The sequence below is a fragment of the Lactuca serriola genome, chromosome 1 (genome assembly GCF_051521515.1).
Source record: "Lactuca serriola cultivar US96UC23 chromosome 1, Lser_US96UC23_V15, whole genome shotgun sequence".
Classification (NCBI taxonomy): Eukaryota; Viridiplantae; Streptophyta; class Magnoliopsida; order Asterales; family Asteraceae; genus Lactuca; species Lactuca serriola.
The window spans coordinates 228599065-228614414 of NC_136408.1; the positions used below are offsets into that span (position 1 = coordinate 228599065).

General features: G+C 40.7%; 1 pseudogene; it reads right to left on the minus strand.

Annotated features, from left to right (window-relative positions):
- The window catches only part of LOC145066456 (E3 ubiquitin-protein ligase AIRP2-like), a 50261-nt pseudogene extending 41794 nt beyond the window's left edge, over positions 1–8467 (minus strand).
- Between the last annotated feature and the right edge of the window lie 6883 nt (positions 8468–15350).

Below are 15350 nucleotides of genomic sequence, written 5' to 3' on the forward strand. Positions count from 1 at the left end.
AAAGGTCTGAAAGGACAGATAATCTCGGCCAACACAAAGCATGAACCAAGATGAGAACTTTGGGACAAGAAAGATGCTGAAACTTCACAACACTTAGATCTATGCAAAATAAATGGCAAGCAAGAAGCTTTGTACCTCAAATAAGCTCCAAAGGATGATATCTCTTCAGATCTACAAGCTCCAATCGTTCCTTTCCTTCTTTGACAACTTCTCCTTTCTTCTTCTAGCTTTTCTTTTGCCAAAATGAGCTTTCCAAGGCCAAACACACCCAACAATGGAGGGAATACGGGTTTCTAGGGGTTCTGAGGTTAAGGGAGAGCTTATGGAGGCTAGGGTATGCACCAACATGTTCCTTATATAGTGGATGACCCTAAATTTAGGGTTTTAGAACTCTAAGAGTACGCTGGGCATACTCAGCCTTGCACCCGCGTCCATATACGCCTTACGTTGGGCGTAATCCCAGCTTACGCTGGGCGTACTCGGTGAGTCCCCAAATTTCATACTTGCTCCTCATTTTCCACTTTTCCCACAAGATGACCAAAATATCATTTCTCTTAAATCCCGGGGACTCACAATTAGGTACTCTTAGGAACGGGGCGTTACAATTCTCCCCCACTTAAATTAGGCCTCGCCCTCGAAGCCTTCGGCATCTCTACTCCAGAACTTCTCCCGCCACGCACCACCTGGAATTAACCCAACCAGGTTCCTCAAGACGCAACCATCGAAACCCGAAACTTACTTTCTCCTTTCTAGCGATGTCCTGACTACCGCCTCAAGCCGACCACCGACTTCACCCTCTGATAACCACACCTATCAGGCTCCTCACTTATCAACTGAGTACCGCTCCATGGTACTTTCTCGATCCTGATCACAACAATCACTTGGCTCTTACGAGCTAGATATAACCTTGAACCATCGGGTTCCCGATTCGAGTCCAATTCTATCCACTCCATGCTGACAGAATGACACATTCTTCAGCCTTAGAGCAACTCCCATGAGTTCTCCTCTTGCAATCACATGCACATGCTGAACTAGCTCTAGTACCCTCGGAATGGAAAAACCCGCCACACTAATGACACCCCCAAACATCCCCCAGGATGAATCACCACTACATACACAATTCCTCGATCAGAATCAAACTGAAAATCCAAGACTCCCTCCCAGCATCCCTTCCGGGCCTCTTGGCTCTACCCTCGCGGAAATCCTTCCGCAACCTCAACAGACATCCCATCCGGATGTGTTTCCATACTACTGTCGCAATCATGCTGCTCAAAGACCCTAATTGGATCACTCCAATCACAACTCTGCACTGCTGCTTTCACTTCCGTGAACTTACACTCCCTCTCGGAACTATATTCCTCTCTCTTTCCCTACCAAGGGAATCCACTTGGCCGCCTTGTCACTACGACAAGTGCCACGGTGCTCGCCCGATGCTACACCACTCCCTTATAGCATAACCGCTATCCATGCAACACACATGCTCTGAATCTGCTCGCAAGGACTCTCGAGTCCATGCACCATCTCCACTAATCGAGATCAATACCCGGGGCCAGACCTTCCAATGCTAACATATCGCGACATACCCAATCCCTCTGGTGAACCCTCAGTTCAGCTAGTTGCCGCTCCATATCAAGCATGTGTCTTTCGTACACCCTCTGGCATACTCGGAGTTCTATGACTTCATTTCGTGTTTCAGCCAGTGCTTGTAGCTGGGTTTCATGGTCTCTCTCAGATTTTTCACGAGCGTGCTCAAGGAGATTGGTGCGGATTGTATGCATTCTTGCATTTGCATCGACCTCTACGATATGATGGAGAGTTGTTCTGCCCTGAATCTCGTTTTGGGCAAGTCTACAGACCAGGATTGGAAGAATTCTATCTGCTGAGTTTCCTTCGCTTATGTCGTAGAAGCTTCGGTCTCCACTAAATGGCATAGGTTGGTCTTCCTCTTCGCTCCAGTTTTCCAAGCATTCTACCCAAGGAGGTGTCGGTCCTTGAAAAAAAATGGACGAGGGTTAGGATTCGGAACAAGAGCCATCGGGGTAGGTTCTCCACTTCAGGGTCGGAGTCAGAACCATCAGCAAAGCCTTCAGCTTGGTGACCATCCACAGGGATTGGGTACTCATTCTCTGGCTCCTCTCCGAGCCATTCAGTATTGTCGTGGTTAGGGTAGTACTGGTCGTCGTGGGGATGGAATCCAGCCATGATATCTTCGCGAGAAATGGGAATATAAGAAATAACTAAGTAGACGTACTAATTAGGTAATTATAAGATGATCTTTATCAGGTACTTCAATACATTGTTTAGTGCATACTAATCATATGTATTTGGGAGAGGATAGACCTTCGAATAAGCGACCCTAACTCTAAATCCCCAATCCAACGAGAACAGGAAGTAAAGCAAAGATCCACAGATTCTAAGTCTATGACGTCCTGGATACATATAATTTTAATGTATCCACTAAGCAATTATTGACCTATTGATAAAAATCTATTTAGTTTTCAGATAAGTAATTATAATAACACCAAATACCCCTATGGTATTTCATTGTGGTAGTGGTTGTAAGTTTTCAGACTTGTTGCCATATCACAACCATTCTTGGGCATATGCTAATCACTCCTCGGACCATCATAGTTGATCAGGCTATGCCACTCCCAAGACTGACCATACATCCCCGAGCTTACCTGTGATATTCAACAATCATTACTTTCATTTTGTTCTAGAATGATGCTGACCTTAGTATGTATGCATGCATGTATACTGTTAACAAGAAATCATTTATTTCTAAAAGTATAGTTGTTTTGAAAACTTTAAATAAGAGACCTTAGTCCCAATGCATTTATAGTTTGTATATCTTATGTGGTTCGATATACTTAGTTCACTACAAACAATGCTCTGATACCAATCTGTCACACCCCCAAACCAAGGATGGCGGAAACGTCCGGGGTGGAGGACTTCATGCACAGTATCACAACAACGTGTATAATAGTGCTCAAAGTAAATACAACCATCATAAATATAATTGAAAAGGTTACACCAAAGTATATGTTTACATGTTTCAAAATCAATTACATTATGATGACAAAAATAAATTGTTGACGGTTTAACGTCCCATCCTCAAAGCGCTGAAGTTTTCCTGTTTCACTGATTTCCTGAGAATACAAGTAGTTTTGAAAAAGTGTAAACAATTAAGTTGGTGAGTTCATAAGAGTTTTGTTTGAAGTAGAAACTGTTTTCCTTGCAAAATCGATAGAGTTTGATTTCCAGAAAATCCAATATTTTCTTAGTTAAGTGTGAACAGAATATTCCTATATGATGTGTTAATGAACCCTAGAATGACCCGTAGATTTCCCCTATAACCGTCCATCGTATATAAGTTATGAAAGATTTAAGTTAGATAAAACGTTGAATATAGTGGGTCTGCCCTAGGTCCACAACCCAACGAGGAACAGGAGATGAGGCGGGCCCACCAATTCTAAGCCAATCGAGACTAAATCCATATACGACTCTAGCATATACGCTCAGCGCTTATAGTTGAAGTCTAACAATTCTAGATGAAATAGAGTTTTAATATCATAATAACTACTTTATGTGAACCTGGTACTTTGTATCTGTACCCCTTTTTGTATAAAAACCCGATACTTTGTATCTGTACCCTTTTTTGTATAAAAACTCGGTACTTTGTATCTCTACCTCTTTTGTATAAAAACCCGGTACTTTGTATCTGTACCCCTTTTTGTATAAAAACTCGGTACTTTGTATTTGTACCTCTTTTGTATAAAAACCCGGTACTTTGTATCTGTACCCCTTTTTGTATAAAAACCCGGTACTTTGTATTTGTACCCCTTATTGTATAAAAACCCGGTACTTTGTATTGTACCCCATTTATATGAAAACCCGGTACTTTGTAATGTACCCATTTCCGTGTGAAAAACTTTTGTAATGTAAATGATTATAAACTATACCTATTATAGTTTATCAAAATGTTTGAAATGTATATGCAACCTAACTATACTTATTATAGTTTAGTATGTTTATTTGTGGTGTTTAATGTGTAGTACTATATAGCTATGTTAATCTTTCTTTCTTCTGTACCAATGGTTATGACGGAGGATTCTTATAAATTTAATAAGTAATTTCCTATTATATAAATATACCACTAAAAGAAATACATGTAATATATGAAGTCATCAAAGATTTAACACTTTGCTCAGCATGTTACAAAGTGTTTTGAAAGTTATAAGTTGTTAACTAACTCTTAACCTTTCTGCACTGTTTTAGAAAAATCATAGAAAATCATACGAAGTTGAAAACTAGATCCGTAAATTCTGAGAGGTCCTAAAATGAGTCTAGTTTACTTATAATTTTTATCATGATTTTTGGAAGCCTTTAAATGCTCATATTCACAGACTGGTCCGGATTTGTGTTTGAAAAGACAGGTTGTTTTGTAAAAATCACCATAAATTGTAGAAAAATCACGTGAAGATGTGCAAGTAGTAATTTTAAAGCTAAGAACTGGAACTACTTGCACCTAAAACAGTTTTGAAAACTAAAATGTGTAAGTTGTCCAAAACAATCCGTGAATAGAGTCCAACATTTCTAATGAAAGCTGTAAGAAAATTTTAGTTATGTTCTTGGTGTTTTAACTTGTATTCCCCCCCCCCCCTAAAAACTTGAGAAAACATGAAAATGTAGGGGGTATGAACTCACCTTGAGTGATTTCAGTAGATGGATGATGGAGAAAAGAAGTGTTCAACTCAAGAACACTTGGGAGATGCTTGAAGATTTGAGGAGCTAACAACAAATATGACGATATTTGTGTAAGCAATCTATGATTTGAGTAGAAGGAAGTGAAATAATCACAAGGAGGATGAATTATACTTATCAAGAGAAGAATAAAGCTTGAAAATCAGCCTTGGAGTCTTGAATTAGAGAGAAAAGTTTGAGAGAAAAGTTGTGTTGTATTTTTGGTGAAATGAGAGCAAGTGAAAGAAAATGAGGAGAGAGGATGAATGTCCAGCTCTCAAAAACGTGGGAATGACTTGTGAGTGAGGTAAAAAGGACAAGGAAATGACAAGGTATGGTGGGGAGGAGTGTGGGTTAGTCATGGAGTGGATATGGTGGTTGCTTGTGTCATAATACAAAGAAAAGTCAACACTTAACCTTTGTACTTCACCCACTCTTCTTGGATAAGGTTTTATCCCCAAAACATTATTAATCATTAATTAAGGGGTCTTATATGTTAAAATAAAGTTTTGGGTGAAAATCCCGTGTTAAAACAATTAAAAACGGGCCTAAAACGCAAAACTAGTTGAAAACCGGGAGAAAAGGAGCTTCCAGCGAGACCTCTCGGTCCTAGGCCGAGGTTCGGTCCCATCTGATGTTGAGCTGGAAGCAAAATGGAGCGAACCGGAAGTAAGGGGCGAAGGCGAAGGGCTCGGTCCGAAGTCATCAGGAGCGAAATAGACCGAAGATAGTCAGAACCGAAATGGACCGAAGTGAACAGTAGTTTCGGGTTCAGCCTTGTGCGCGGTTCAGGCCCGAAGGGAGGGTTCGGTTCCGGGAGGACCTTCGGGTTCAGGTCCGGGAGCCTTCGGGTTCGGTCCTCTTGGTTTCGGTCCCTAAGAGGACTTTCGGGTCCTAAGAGGCTTCGACCCTAATAAGAGGGTTTCGGGTCCTTAAGCCTATCTTACTTGTTTTTACCCCGTTTCAAGCCGTTTTTAACCCGGTTAAGGGTCGGAATGACCCGAATGACTTCAAAAAGTTACGGGAACTTTTGAGAGAGATTTGGGAGAGATTTCACACTCTTGCAGAGATTTCTCATACGAAGAGAGATAGAGTGAAAACGATTGAGAGAGGTTTCATTTGTGACCTTTTTGAGTGTCCGGCGTCGCAATGTAAGGTCGGTAAACCCCGTTAAGCCTCGTTTAAGGATCTTACACACTCCCGATGAGTATGCAACATTGTTTTATCGGCTTGGCTCGCCACGTACCATAGTTTTAGGTTAAGGAGATCTAGATGTACGCACTTTTCGATTTATGATCTCTCATTAGAATAGCGAGTTGTTTAGTAATTACATAACGTAAGCCCTAGTACACAAGGGTTAGTTAAGTTGACCGGTTTGACTTATTGACTTTATTTGACTTTGAATTGACCAGAATTTGACGGTTGTCACATTTGAGCTCATTCTCCCATGCATGCACATAAAGTTTGTAACTTTACGTGCTAGATCGATCTTTGGAGCCTAGATCTATCATTTGGACAAGAGTATACACCAGAAATCGAGAAAAGGGACTTGGATAGTAACAACTCGGCGAGTTGTTCTTGGGACTCGGCGAGTCTGAGGTTAGACTTCTCTTTTCTGTTATGGGTCAAAGAGACCCAATGGAGTGTTGGGAAGGTTTTAGAGGGTCCAGGGGAGTGACCCAACGTATTGGGCTAAGCCACAGTCCTGGAGTTCACAGGACTCGACGAGCGCATGAACTGACTCGGCGAGTCCAAGGCAATCTCCTAACTGTTGAAGATGAACTCTATGAGTTGTTCATACAACTCGGCGAGTCAAGGACAGGACTGGTTCATAGGATGAGGATAGACTCGACGAGTTGTTCATACAACTCAGCAGTCGAATGAAGGTTCATTCGATGTTCGTATAGAAGTAAAACTCGTCGAGTCATTTCTAAACTCCTCGAGTCATTTCTAAACTCGACGAGTAGAGACGTGGATGAGGACAGTCAAAAGGATCGGGACTCGACGAGTTGGCAACCCAACTCGGCGAGTCAGGTCAACTGGAAGTTGAATTTGACTTGGACTTTGACTTGGACTTAGACTTGGACTTGGTCAAGGGTAAAATAGTCATTTTACCCTAAGAGTAGATATCAGATTCCGACTGAGTGTTTTGTGGGGAATATAGCCGGAGGATTTCCGGAGCAGCAGCAGACAAAGATTTCCCGCACAGATTATCAGCAGCTACTCGTAGGAGGTGAGTTACCTTCCAGTAGCGGTGGGTCTACGGCCACAATGTCGGCCCACCAGTAGGGGTTGTATGTTAGATGATTGTCTTTGTGATATTCATCTAGGTTTGATACTACCTGATATGTTATGTGCTAGTATGATATGATGTTATATGCCAGTAGCAGTAGGGGAGATAGTCCCCAAGATTTCCGGTCGATAGGGCCGAAGAGGGGTAGTCATACCCAGTCATACTAGATAGAATATGATTATATGATACATGTTATGTGGTAGCAGTAGAGGGGTGAAATAGTCCCCAGTATCTAGTCGATAGGACTGAAGGGGAGGCCAGCACCCAGATATGCTAGGCAATATCCGGTTGACAGGACCGAAGGGGGGGGGCAAACACCCAGATATGCTAGGCAATATCCAGTCGACAGGACCAAAGGGGAGGCCAGCACCCATATATTCTAGGCAGTATCCGATGGATAGGACCGAAGGGGGAGGCCAGCACCGAGATATGCTAGGCAGTATTCGGTCGATAGGACCGAAGGGGGAGGCCAGCACCCAGATGTGCTAGGTAGTATTCGGTCGGAAGGACCGAATGGGAGGCTAGCACCCAGATATGCTAGGCAGTATCCGGTCGACAAGACCGAAGGGGTAGGTCGGGCACCCAGATATGCCTGACATTATATGTATGTTATGTGATTGTATGGTATGTGGTATGATGGGGTAAATTACTAAGCTTCGTGCTTACAGTTTACAGTTTTGGTTTCAGGTACCTCTTCAGCGAAGGGGAAGGAGCTGGCACGGTAGCATCACATCATACACACACGCATTGGTTTTCCGCACTTGAGATATTTTGGGATTGTACTATGATATGTTATTATCTTATGATTTGGGTTTTCAGACATGATACAGTGATTTACGAAATTTCCATGAAGTTTTCTTATGAATGTTTTTATAATCAATTAATTAAAATGAAATTTTTTGGACACGAAATTTGGGACATTACATGGAAGAAATAATATAAGTTCGTTCCCGAGGAAAAAGTTATCTGAAATCAAACAAACTACTTTGTAATTGCAGAATTGACATAAACCCCTAAAAATTAAACACCCACAATTTCATATATCTAAAGTTCGCTATAGGTTCGACAATTTGAGAAATTTACTAATAATTTTGAAAAATTTCGACCTTGGAACCCAAGGATTCTTGTTGTTGTTGTTTTTTTCTTTTTCGTACATGATCAATACACAAAACACCAAATCAGCAAGCTCTCTGACAAAATTTCACCTATAAAACAGTACGTAAAAAACAACATCCATATTCACATTCCATTTGAAAATCCATTAAAGAACCCTAATCCGGATGAAGCTGGAAAAGGATAACATAGAAAGAAGATAGTGAGAGTGAAAAGGACTTACAAAATATTAACAAACTGCATATCTACCTCAAGAACATTCAGTGAATCCCTATAAGAAGGACAAGATGAAAGCTGATGATAATAATAACTATCCATAATTTAATTGACCCAAGTAACCAAGTACCACCGAAAAAATTATCACACTTCGCAGACTCCCTTTCCTTAAAAAAAACACGGAAAAAGGAGAACGATCGACGAAAACTTTTCAATACGAGAGTTGATATAAACACTTGAACATGCGAAATGGGAAAGAGTATTTGAAAAGAAGGTCATGATGAGAAAACATATATAATACACACCTTAACTATCTTAGACTCAAGGTTTTAGATCAAATACCTTAACTAAGTTTTGTGGTACTAGGGCCAAACCCAGCTAAATGTAGACTAATCAGCTATGTTTTATTATGGTCAGACCAAATGCACTACTAAACTTGAGTATGGTAGTTGATAGGCTAAACACTTGTAGGTTCTAAGAGACTCAAATAAGATTACACAGTTTAGAATGACAAGGAAAAAACTTAAGAACTCACAAGGATACCGGTAATATCTTATCAAAAAAACTTATGTAAGTATTATAAATACTCATAAAACTCTAGCACTCATAAACATTAATCACATCTGATGTTTAGCTACTCAGCTACCATACACTACGTATGTCCCATTAGAAATTTTTAGTACATTAAGAGATAAGTGTGATTGTAAACCGTTACAAACAATTGTTTCATATGACATATACATTACTAACTAGGTTAATGCAAAATGGATATTGTTAATATCACAAAGCGGTCTTCACCACCACTACTTGTAACCATCATTTCTGACTTCGAAGAGTGTCAGGATGTCCCATGTTCTTCTGAGGAACACATGAGATTCCATTTTCACCACCTCATTCCCCCACCCCATCGACTATTTCATCCCTACTCATACATCTTTGACTGACGAGGAAGAGCCTCCGAAGGAAGTAACCTTGATCTTGCGAAGCATACCAACGATCAAACCAATAGAGGCCGAGGAGCCCATAACCACTACTACACTACCCTACTTTTCCATCAATCATGCCAATCCACTACTGGAGATCTACTTCGCATGAAAACCCTAGGGAATAAACTGTACATTCTTACCCTTAGAAGTGGCCACTCTCATATATTGCAACCATGTTGTCATCCACACCGGCATTAAGGATAACCCGATAAACAACCCAACATTTGGGAATTCGATGACCAATAGCCTACAATAGTAGATAGGGAAGAAAAGGATATGTAACACACATTTTCGTTTTGTTATCTCAAAATGAGGTTAATGAATAATAACGAATAATTATATAATTAAAGACTAAACTTTGAAGGTTTGAAAAATGGTTAAATTAATTAAAAGGCATTATAGATGTAAAGGGGTTAAACAATAATAATCATAACTAGGTGAGTGACCACGCGTTGCGGGGTCGGATGTGAGTTTTTTTTTTCGGTTTATTCTTTGTACGGTCATATTTTGAATGCATATCGGTATGTCTAATGTAGATAATCCTGCATGGACAACTTTACTATCACTTTCGTGACTTTCTAGCAAACTCTTAACCATAATGGAAAAGGGGTTATTGGTGGCAACTCTAATTATATGTTTATGCCCAGATGTCACCAATCCAAATTTTTTGATTAAAAATATATTTTTTTAAACTATTAATTATGCTAATATTGCTAAGGTTAGCTAGGCTAATTACACCCACAGGTATCAATTTTTAAATCTACATCAATATGTATGCCATCCCAGATTGGATTTGAGTGACCCTGCTTTGCGGGGTCGGATGTGAATACGTCTAACTTATAGTGATAGAAGATTATTGTTTGGCCGATTTACATCAGGGCGGTTTTTCTTACAAAATAGTTAGTTGAAAGCATGATATATAGAAAACATACGAACGTTAGTGTGACAACCCGAAAAACTTCTCGCATGCACTCTTCAATTCTTTCCAATATTAGACTTATTTTACTATATAGTAGTACCCTTTAAAGTCTAATGAAGCGTTCTATATGTGATATAATCAAGGTAGGAGTCTTAAAAAGGGTTAACTCGAAGTGTAGGAATCAAAACCGGGCTAAACACTCCAACACATGGAGTGTGCGGCCATACACTTGAGTGTGCGGCCACACACTCTTGTTTGCGGCCTCACACCTTCCCAACCGCACACTCTACCTATATATGCCACCCTTAGATCATTCTTGAACACTTCCTTCACTTCTTCAAGCATAGAACATGAAAATCCTCTCAAGTATCATCCATTCTCCTTGAAGATATTCATAAAAGGTACCAAGAACACCAAGATCTTCATCTGGCCGCACACATGGCAGCACACACCACCTGGCAGCACACAGGGCCGCACACATGTGCTGGCAGCACACTAGGCCGCACACCTGGCCGCACACACACATATAGTGTGTATTTTGGCCATACACCCTCTTGTATAGCCTTATAAACCCTCATACAATCATATATGAATATAACACTTCATTATAAGTGTTTGCTAGTCCCTAAGGTGGTCCCAAAATCATCAATTAGTTGTTCATAACACTAATTAAATCCATATATGTGCCAATATATGCTAAATAGGATTCGCGCGTGTACTAAAGTCACCACTTAGCACCTAGCGTCTAATCCAACGTTTTCATCAGAACCACTCGCCGCAGGTGAGTTCATACCCCTTTAATTAACCTTTGAAATACTTTTAAATGTTTTAAATGCTTTTATAGGGGGATACAAGTTGAATACTTATAGTTATTACATCAATCACATGTGATTAATAACTAGAAAACCAATGTTTTTATTACTGTTCAAACTGTTTACCAAAGTGTTTTACTTCAAACTGCTTTACAAACTCTTTTACTTATCAAATACTTTTATTTAAACTTTGTTTTACTTCTTATAAATTGCATGCCCATATATGTATAGATATATAAGAAATGTTTAAAGGGCTTAGGAAGGCCATCCGCCCTATTTCCTTTTTCTCGATTTGGATGTGGTCTGGTGGGATTTCGGGTGACCGTCCGAAGGTCGTTTCAATATTAATTATATATCAAATATACATATATAGACATAAAAGTACTTCCATATTCATGCGTATCAGTACATCATTAGTAAGTTACCATCGGGGTAACACAGGATCATACTACTACAAATTCTAGATCAATGAGTCAGTTCATTCATGAGTCAATACTTATTACAAAGAGAACATATACAACTATACTAGAAAGAGAATATATACAACTATACTAGAAAGAGAACATATACAACTATACTAGAACGAGTAACATTACATTACATATACATGAATATGTTAACAATTGTGATCCACTGTATGGGAGCATGCCTTAATTGTCATGACCCGAGTTGTAGCCAGAGTATCTTGAAGGGAGAGCGTGAGTTTGCGTATAGATATATACTAGATTGACTATCCTACACCTTGCTGCTAGCTACAACCGGACCGGCAGGTCTGCGGGTGCCAAACGTCATACCTTATTTTTCGACTATACGTTGTCGTTATTACCGGTCTATAGTATGGTGCAATTTATCACATGATACCTTAATATAAATCCGGTTTAAGGTAGATAGTACAACAGTAGTTATTATAATACAATACTACAAGTACTACAGTAATTTATCCTTTATATACATTTAGTGACTATTTCACTTAAATAACAATGTATAAACTATATTTTGATAATGATAGTTACACTTGGAAAATTACCCACTTTTACGATAAACAAACATACAAAACAATTACGCCTTGGGAGAAGGCTACTTTTAATAGAAAATATAGGTTTTTCTGAGATATTCAAACTTCTACAAACACTTACAAACATTTACATACGTTTTACAAACTTACAATTGAGACATGTTCAAACGTTTTGATACAAACACCAACACTAAAATACTTATGAACTCACCAGCTTAATGCTGATACTCGCTTTCAAAATAACTTGTATGCTCAGGTCATCAGTAGACAGGTACCGAGACCAGCTTTTGAGAAGATGGAGCGCATCCAAGACTCATCTTATTATTGTGATTTACATTATATTTTTGGTGTCTAAAACTGTACAGAACATGCTTGTATTAAAATTATATATTTAATGCAATGGATGATGTTGTTTGCTTGTTTACTACTACTGTGTTGTGATACATTACATGACGTCCTCCGCCCCAGAACGTTTCCGCCGTTCTCGGTTTTGGGGTGTGACAGATTGGTATCAGAGCATTGTTTATAGCGAATTACGTATATCAACCCATAAAAGATATACTAAACTATAAACCCATTAGGGATTAAAGCACTCTGACCAAGAGTCTATACATTAAATACTAAAATATTTAATTAAGTATACTAGGCTGCATTCATACTAAAATCGGTGTCACAACGACAAAAACAAAAGTATTACGATTGTTAAATATCACAGGTGAGCTCGGGGATGTATGGTCAGTCTTGGGAATGGCATAGCCTGATCAACTATGCTGGTCCGAGGAGTGATTAGCATATGCCCTTGAATGGTTGTGATATGTTAACAAGTCTAAAAACTTACCAACAATACCACAAGAAGATCAGTAGAACCTAAACTTAAAATACTATAGGTGTATTTTGTACTACTAGCTACGCATATACTATATTCTCATACCTCTCTTCTCGCATAGATATCATGGCTGGATTCCATCACGGCGACCCGTACTTTCCAGAAGAAGGCAATGCAGGGTCGATCGAAGAAGAAGAGCCCGAAGATGAGCATCCAATCCCTTTGGATGATCACCTCGCAGAAGGCTTTTCAGATGGATCCGACTCCGAGCCTGAAGTCAACAACCTACCGCTAGTAGGTCAAGCCCCAAACAACGATCCCCGACCAGCATTTCCAGGTCCCACTCCCTTGTGGGTAAACAACTTGAATCGCTGGAGCGACGAACAGGGTCAACCCTTACCTTACTTTGGGGACCGAAGCTTTTACAACGTTAGCGAAGGTGGTTCTGCGGATAGAGCTCTGCCTGTCATGGTCCGTAGAATTGCTCGAAACGTTGAACAAGGTCGAGCAGCCATCGACCGAGTCATGGAAATTGATATTAACTCAGGCGTTAATACCGTCCGCATTCGACATCTAGAAGAAGCACTCGAAAGGACGAGGAGATCCAATGACGCACTGCGACATCAATTGACCACCGAAATTGCAGAACTTTGAGTTCGCCAAAGAGCTCACGAACGACACCTCCAAGAAGTGGTTCGGCAACTGGTAGATATGAGGATTCGCCCTAGGAGTTCCCTTCATCGTTAGAAGATACCTAGTACATCTTTGTCTTTTGATTAAGGAATAGCCTTTAGTATCTGGGCTTTTGGTAACGTTTGTCTGTAAAATATTCCTAACTTTCAGTACGCTAACTAGGAATTTAGTAACTGTCAAACTTTTCCGTATGGTATGATGTAAGACCTACTGTTAGGTCGATTTTTCCCTGAACACATTACATCAATAATACCAGTAATATTGACAGCTAACTAACCTATGAGAAAATCTTTACACTTGTGTTTTCCTACTATTCTTCCCTATCATGACTTCAATTCGTACACTCATTCAACTGTTGGACTATGGCTACTTAGTCCATGTGTCACTCTCAACTTGCTTACAATTGATTCTTACCATTGTATCTGTCTTTATAAACTTATAGCTGAAAGATGCCTCCTCGAAAATCTCCCCGGAATAACCCTACACCTCCTCCTCCTCCGGTCATAGATACTACGGCCCTGAACGCTGCAGTAGCTGCGGCAGTGGCAACTGCCATGGCCCAATACCACTCAACTAACAATAGCCAATGTGGAACCCCTGTTGAATCCACTCATGCTGAGATCCATGTGCGTACGAAAGAATGTTCCTACAAGGATTTCACCAACTATAAGCCGAAGTCCTTTTATGGAACCGGTGGAGTCATTGCCCTCTCGCAATGGTTCGAGAAGACTGAATCGGTCTTCGAAATCTGTTCATGCCCTGTTGCGTGCAAAGTCAAATATGCCGCATGCACCTTTGAAGGAAAAGCCCTAACGTGGTGGAACGGCCACGTTAAAGCTCTAACTCTCGTTGTAGCCAACGACATGGGTTGGGAAACAATGAAAGACCTCATGATTGAGGAGTACTGCCCGAGGGGCGAAATCCAGAAATTGGAGCAAGAACTGTGGGGCCTAACCATGAAGGGCTCCAACATAGTCGCTTATACCGCCAGGTTCAGTGAACTGGTGGCTCTCTGTCCCAATATGGTTCCCACTGAAGGGAAAAAGATCTAAAGGTACATATGGGGGCTGGTGCCTCCGTATCAAGGAAATGTTCTATCATCAAACCCCGCTACTTTCGACAGTGCCAAGAGACTGGCACAGCGACTCATCGACCATGGAATTCAATCCCCAACAGCGACAACAACCCTAGCCATCCCAGAACCCTCCAAACCCGCTGACTCTAAGCGGAAGTTCTGGGATGACAAGAGGAAGCAGCGAGCTGCCAAAAAGCAGCAAATTGTGGCTGTACATGCTGCAATAACCCCTGCTGCTACTGCTCCAGTGGGACAGTATGCTGGAAGTTTGCCCAAATGCAACAAATGAAACTACCACCACAATGGCCCTGCCATGAAATGCAGTGCTCTAACTGCCACAGGAAAGGACACACAGTCCATTTCTGTAAATCTCCGGCGAGACCGATCACTCAAGTCCCTGGCTCAGGCGCGAGCCCAACCTGCTATGAATGTGGTGAAGCAATCCACTACAAGAGGGACTGCCCCAAAGCAAAGAATGCAGGTGGATCGGGGAGAGTACTGGCAATAAGCCATGGGGAAGCAGTTGCTGACCCGACGGTGGTGACTGGTACGTTCCTTCTCGATAACTCCTATGCATGCACTATGTTCGATAGTGGAGCGGAGCGAAGCTTCGTGAACCATAACTTTGCTCACATGCTTAAACATCAACCACATGCACT